A 6,965-nucleotide genomic window follows, 5' to 3' on the forward strand; every position below is an offset into this window, starting at 1 on the left:
TTGCACGGTATAGACTAAGGTAAAAATAAAAACTAATCTCCTTTCGCTTATTTCCCCCGATTGTATGCCAAGTACTCGCTCACAAGGCGATAACTTAGCACCACCAATCGCTGAATTAGAGCATTTCTTATATATAAGACGCCGAATACTAGAGTACCAACAAAGGTACGATATTCCTGATATCTTCTTTCCTACTGCTAAACCAGAAGAAAAACCAACCATGGCTGAAGAAGGACCACATAATCGTCCTCTTAAGTTCTACGCTACCCCGTCCCAACAAGAACCTCATAGCAGCATTGCTGCCCCTGCTATTAATCGAAACAATTTCGAGCTAAAACCCTCATTATTATCAGCCGTCCAACAACATCAATTTGCTGGAAATCCTACGGACGACCCTAATGAACACCTGACCAAGTTTGTGCAGTACACAGACACTGTGAAGGCGAATGGTGTATCTCAAGATGCGATAAGACTATGCCTCTTTCCTTTCTCACTAAGAGATAGAGCTTGGGCTTGGTTGCAATCCTTACCATCCAACCCAGTTACAACATGGGAAGAACTGAAGAACGTTTTCTTATCCCGATATTTTCCGCCGAGCAAAACTGATATGCTGAGAGCTCAAATCAAGGATTTCGACAAAAAGATGTAGAATCTCTCTACGATGCCTGGGAGAGATACAAAGAAATGATGAGGATATGTTCACATCACGGTCTCGAAGACTGGGTGATCAATCACACATTTTACAATGGGCTTCTGTATAACACAAGATTGACAGTAGACGCTGCCGCAGGCGGTGCACTTATGGACAAGCCATAAAACGAAGCTTATCAACTCATTGAAAACATGGCCCAAAACCATTGCCAATGGGGAGGTGAAAGAACTCCAATAGAAAAGTCCCAAACAAAAAGTGGAATGTACGAAATCAGTAGCCTTGACCATGTCCATGCCAAGGTAGATGTCCTTGTTCAAAAGTTAGACAACTTGACCATACCACCCGCAACCACTGTGGCGACCGTAACTCCAAATTGTGAGTTATGTGGAAACCCTAGACACACTACACCAGAATGTCAGATATTAGCAGGAGTCCCAACCGATCAAGTGAATTACGCACAAGGAAATCCTTATTTGAATACCTACAACCCAGGTTGGAAAAACCATCCTAATTTTTCGTATAAGAATAACAACGCCCTGTATGCACCTGGCCAAGCACCAGCTGTTCCGCCTGGATATTAAAAGCTAGCTAATAATGCTCCTAACATGCCTAGGAAGTCAAATATCGAATTAATGATGGAAAGCTTCATAGCTACCCAAGCTCAGACAAATAAAGACTTCTTGAACCAAAACATACATACTAGCGAGCAACCTAAACAACTAGCGAGCAAAGTAGACGCCTTGGCCACCCACAATAAAATGCTTGAAACACAGATTTCTCAAGTAGCTCAGCAACAAGCATCTACAGCCGCTCCAGCTGGAACATTTCCTGGACAGCCGCAACCTAATCCAAAAGGACATGCAAATGCCGTTATACTGAGGAGTGGAAAAGAAATAGACGGACCCATAGATCCAAGACTCCAAAACCCTGCCATGTACCAAAAACCAGACAAAACTACAACTGAGCAGGTAAGTAAACCAAAGGAAATGGAAGATAATACCCGAGAGGCCAAAGAGAAATAAAAATCTTATGTGCCTCCACCACCCTATAAACTACCCACTCCGTATCCTCAAAGACTCGCAAGTTCTAAAACTGCAGAGCAATTTAGGAAATTTGTTGAACTTCTGAAACAACTAAACATTACAATTCTCTTTACAGAAGCCATCACACAAATGCCCTCATATGCCAAATTTCTTAAGGAGATCCTATCCAATAAGAAAAAGATTGAGGATAACGAAACAATTACACTTACTGCTGAGTGTAGCGCAATAATCCAGAATAACATGCCTCCCAAACTAAAAGACCCAAGTAGTTTTTCCATACCCTGTGTCATTGGAAAATTCGTCATAGACAAAGCTCTATGCGATCTAGGAGCCAACATTAGTGTAATGCCCTTAACCATTTGTAAAAGGCTCAATATGGGAGAATTAAGACCAACCATGATGTCTGTTCAATTAGCTGACTGCTCAATCAAATATCCTGTCGGTATACTAGAGAATGTCCCCGTACATGTAGGACAATTTTACATTCCTATAGACTTCATAATCATGGACATCAAAGAAGATGCCAGTACACCTATTATATTAGGAAGACCATTATTATCTACCACCGGATCCATAATAGACGTAAAGAGAGGTAAGCTAACATTCAAAGTTGGAGAGGAAAAGGTTGAATTCATCTTGACACAATTCTTACAAGCGCCAGCTATAAACGATACCTGTTATCTACTTGATGTCATAGATGAGTACGTGAGAGAGATAGAGATGCAAGAAACCATATACTCTGATATAATGAAAATCCAAATCCCTCCAATCTTTGAAGACGATAATTGGCATGAACCATATCAAAATGACAGTCTAAGCGAATGCTTAGCACTTACGCCCAACCACATGCCATGCCCAAAGAAACCTGACTTGGAACTAAAAGCACTACCAAAGAACCTAAGATACGAATTCCTAGACACTGAACTTAAAAGACCAGTAATAGTCAACGCTGACTTGGGACAGATGGAAACTGAAAAGTTACTAGATGTCCTAAGAAAATATCCAACTGCGTTAGGATACAACATCGCCAAACTAAAAGGGATAAGTCCTTCTATCTGTATGCATCGCATTATGCTGGAGGAAGATTGTAAAACCTCTAGAGATCACCAGAGAAGGATCAACCCAATCTTAAGTACGGTAGTCAAGGATGAAGTAAAAAAGTTACTAGATGCTGGAATCATATACCCGATCTCCGATAGTCAATGGGTTAGCCCTGTTCATGTAGTACCCAAGAAAGGGGGTGTTACAGTCGTTAAGAATGAGAAGGGCGAATCTATAACATAAAGAGTTGCGATCGAAAGTAGAATGTGCATCGATTATAGAAAACTAAACAAAGCCACTCGGAAAGATCATTTTCCTCTACCTTTCATTTACCAAATGCTTGAACGATTGGCTAAGCATTCCCACTTCTGCTATCTAGACGGTTATTCAGGATTCTTTCAAATTCCAATCCATCCTGACGACCAAGAAAAGACAACCTTCACATGCCCTTATTGTACATTCGCTTACCGACGAATGCCATTTGGATTATGCAACGCTCCCACAACATTCCAAAGATGCATGATGGCAATCTTCACTGATTTTATAGACGACATTATGGAAGTCTTTATGGACGAATTTTCTGTTTGTGGGCAGAGCTTCGAAGGATGTCTATCAAACCTTGAAATGGTACTTGAAAGATGCGTAAAGGTGAATCTCGTTTTGAACTGGGAGAAATGCCATTTCATGGTCCAACAAGGAATTGTGTTAGGTCACGTAGTATCTGATAAAGGAATTGAAGTAGACAAAGCCAAGATCGAAATCATAGAGAACCTTCAACCTCCGAAAACGGTACGAGAAATACGAATCTTTTTAGGACAAGCCGGTTTCTACCGACGTTTTATCAAAGATTTCTTGAAAATTACCAAGTCACTTACGGGTTATTAATGAAAGACGCTGATTTTACCTTTGATGAAAAATGTTTAACAACTTTCAACCAATTAAAAACATCTTTAATCACCACACCCATAATGCAACCACCTGACTGGATATTACCTTTCGAAATCATGTGTGATGCGAATGATTACACCGTAGGCGCAGTACTAGGACAAAGAAAGGATAAGAAACTTCATGCTATCTACTATGCAAGTAGAACACTAGATCCAGCCCAAATAAACTACCCCACCACTGAAAAGGAACTTTTAGCCGTTGTGTTCGCCTTGGACAAATTCCGTTCCTACCTAGTAGGGGCTAAAATCATTATCTATACTGACCACGCTGCTATTAGATATCTGCTAAGTAAGAAGGATGCCAAACCAAGACTTTTAAGATGGATCCTACTCTTACAAGAATTTGACTTAGAGATAAAAGATAAGAAAGGTACTGAAAACGTAGTAGCAGACCACTTATCACGAATCGAAGGGAATAAACCTGAACAAATCCCAATCAATGATGATTTCCCTTACGAACGACTCATAGCCCAAATGGAAAGCGACATGTCTGAACTAACAATAAATGATACCGAAATAGAAGAATCCGTGGAAGAAATTCATGTAAATGCAACTCTGCCATGGTATGCTGATTTTGTCAACTACCTAGCTGTTGGAGTGCTTCCACCGGACCTATCTTACCAACAAAAGAAGAAATTCTTTCATGATCTAAAACAATACTACTGGGATGAACATCTGCTTTTCAAAAGAGGTATCGACGGTATTTTCCGTCAATGTGTTCCGGAGGATGAAATAGACGACATAATCTCTCATTTCCATTCCGCTCCCTATGGTGGGCACGCAAGTACTTCGAAAACTTGTGCTAAGATCTTACAATCAGGCCTTTTTTGGCCTACTCTATGGAAAGATGTCCATAATGCGGTTATAAAATGCGATCGGTTCCAATGCACTGGTAACATCTCAAGACGCGATGAAATGCCACAATCAGGAATCTTAGAAGTAGAAGTTTTTTATGTGTGGGGGATTGACTTCATGGGACCATTCCCATCTTCTTTTGGTAATAAGTACATACTCGTTGCTGTCGATTATGTTTCAAAATGGATCAAGGCTGTAGCTTCTCCGACAAATGACACACGAGTAGTGATTAAGTTGTTCAAGAACATCATCTTTCCTAGATTTGGTGTGCCAAAACTAGTAGTTAGTGACGGTGGCTCCCATTTCATATCAAATATCTTTGGAAAACTTCTTCTGAAGTATGGAGTCTGACACCGTGTTGCAACATCTTATCACCCACAAACCAGTGGGCAAGTCGAAGTTTCGAATCGAGAGATCAAACAGATTCTAGAAAAGACTGTCGGAATATCCAGAAAAGACTGGTCATCTAAACTAAACGAAGCTCTGTGGGCCTATAGGACAGCTTACAAAACCCCAATAGGGACTACACCCTTTAAATTAGTCTACGGTAAATCATGTCATCTCCCTGTGGAATTAGAACACAAATCTTACTGGGCAATTAAGACCCTAAATATAAATTATACTTCCGCTGGTGAGAAACGAATTTTGGACATTCACTAATTGGAAGAACTTCGACTAGACGCCTATGAGAATGCCAGGATATATAAAGAGCGAACCAAAAAATGGCACGACAAACGTATATCTAGGAAAGAGTTTAATATCGGCGACATAGTACTACTATTTAATTCAAGACTTAAGCTTTTCCCGGGAAAACTTAAATCTAGGTGGTCAGGCCCTTTCGAAATCACTAAAGTCCTTAAAAGCGGTGCGATAGAAATCAAAGGTCAGAATAGTGAACCATTTATGGTAAACGGGCAGCGATTAAAACATTATCATAATATTGACAATAGAGACTATTCAAACAGTCTAAGACTTATAGAGCTGTCTGCTCAACCCCAAAACTACTACATTGCAACGTTACTGTCGAACTTACGACATTAAACAAAGTGCTTAGTGGGAGACAACCCGCCTTTTGTTTTACTTGTTATCTTTGTTACTAAGTATTTTCCTTCTTTGACTTTCATTTGTATTTTTACTCCCCTTCCTTGATTCTATGTTGTAATACTTGTTTCTTCTAGTTACTAACTTAGAAACATTGGATACTGATTAACAGGCGAATTTATAACTAGTTAGTTACTAACTTTCATCATGCAACCATTAGACACAGTTTTCAGTGCCAGACCCTGTCCATGTTGATGAATCAGACCCTGAAACACCTCCAAACTACTATAACATAGATGAACCGGAACTTCCATCCTATGCTGATAATCTTGCCATGCTTCTTACCCGTCTGGATGATTTCCATACTGACATTACAAGTGTCAAAGAAGAAATAAAGATCATGCACCTTGATATCTTAGGCCTAATGGATGTAGCCGTCGAACAGTTTGATTACTTGAACCAGGCTGTAGCTGCATTGGGACAGAACCGTGGATGATTTCATTGACCACTGATTTCTCCTACTCGCACTAAGCAATGAGGACACTGCTATGTTTTGTGTGGGGAGGGAGCACATTTTATTGCTTTGCTTTTATTTTATTTAGCACTTTTATCGTTATTATTTCTTTTAATATTACATTTAATTTTAATCTTTTAATTTAATAACATTGCTATTTATTTATTTATGCTTCTTAATTCTACTTATTACATTTTATTATATTGTATTAAACTGCTGCAACATTTAATGAAAAAAAAATTTGAACGAGCATGTGATGACCATCACATGTAGTGTGACGCCCATCACACAGGCGTGACGCCCGTCACGGATCCACCACGCCCGTCACACATTATGCAGATGACCGTTACACATTGATGACCGTTGTAGACGACTATTATGCAACCGTTACTCGTGACGACTGTAACAGACCTGTAACGACCGTCACGAAAACAGAGGGTGCGCCTATAAAGAAAGGCGCACTTCCTCTCTTCTTCCTCATCAAATCATCCTACTCACACCACTCTTCTCCCCATTAACCAATTCTCTACATTCTTATGAAATCCATCTCTCCCACCAACACCTATATTTTCATAAACCACACTAATGGTCCGTCAAGAGAGAGCAGCTCCCGACCTCTCAACCGTCGTATTCAGAAATGGAGAAGTCGGCGAGCGCCAAAGAGACAACTACCTCAAATTCTATCAACGCTCAATCCAAGCAATGAGGCATGCCGATAACTAATATATGACGGAGCTGGGACCTTTAGATGGCGTGGGTTGGATGCTGACCAACTCCAGCTTGACATAGCTTTGCACCACACTGCAACCAACTTACGAGGGGCTGAGCTTGGAATTCCTGAGTTCCTTCTCCTACATTACCCCCCTGGCGCA

At 40.4% G+C, this 6,965-nt stretch overlaps 1 non-coding gene across 1 annotated transcript; it reads right to left on the minus strand.

The window, feature by feature from the left end:
- Window positions 1-607: 607 nt before the first annotated feature.
- On the minus strand, window positions 608-713 carry LOC127099339 (small nucleolar RNA R71). Its single transcript, XR_007793855.1, has one exon. It is a non-coding gene; the product is annotated as a small nucleolar RNA R71 (small nucleolar RNA).
- Between the last annotated feature and the right edge of the window lie 6,252 nt (window positions 714-6,965).

This window comes from Lathyrus oleraceus, chromosome 6 (assembly GCF_024323335.1).
Source record: "Lathyrus oleraceus cultivar Zhongwan6 chromosome 6, CAAS_Psat_ZW6_1.0, whole genome shotgun sequence".
NCBI lineage: Eukaryota > Viridiplantae > Streptophyta > Magnoliopsida > Fabales > Fabaceae > Lathyrus > Lathyrus oleraceus.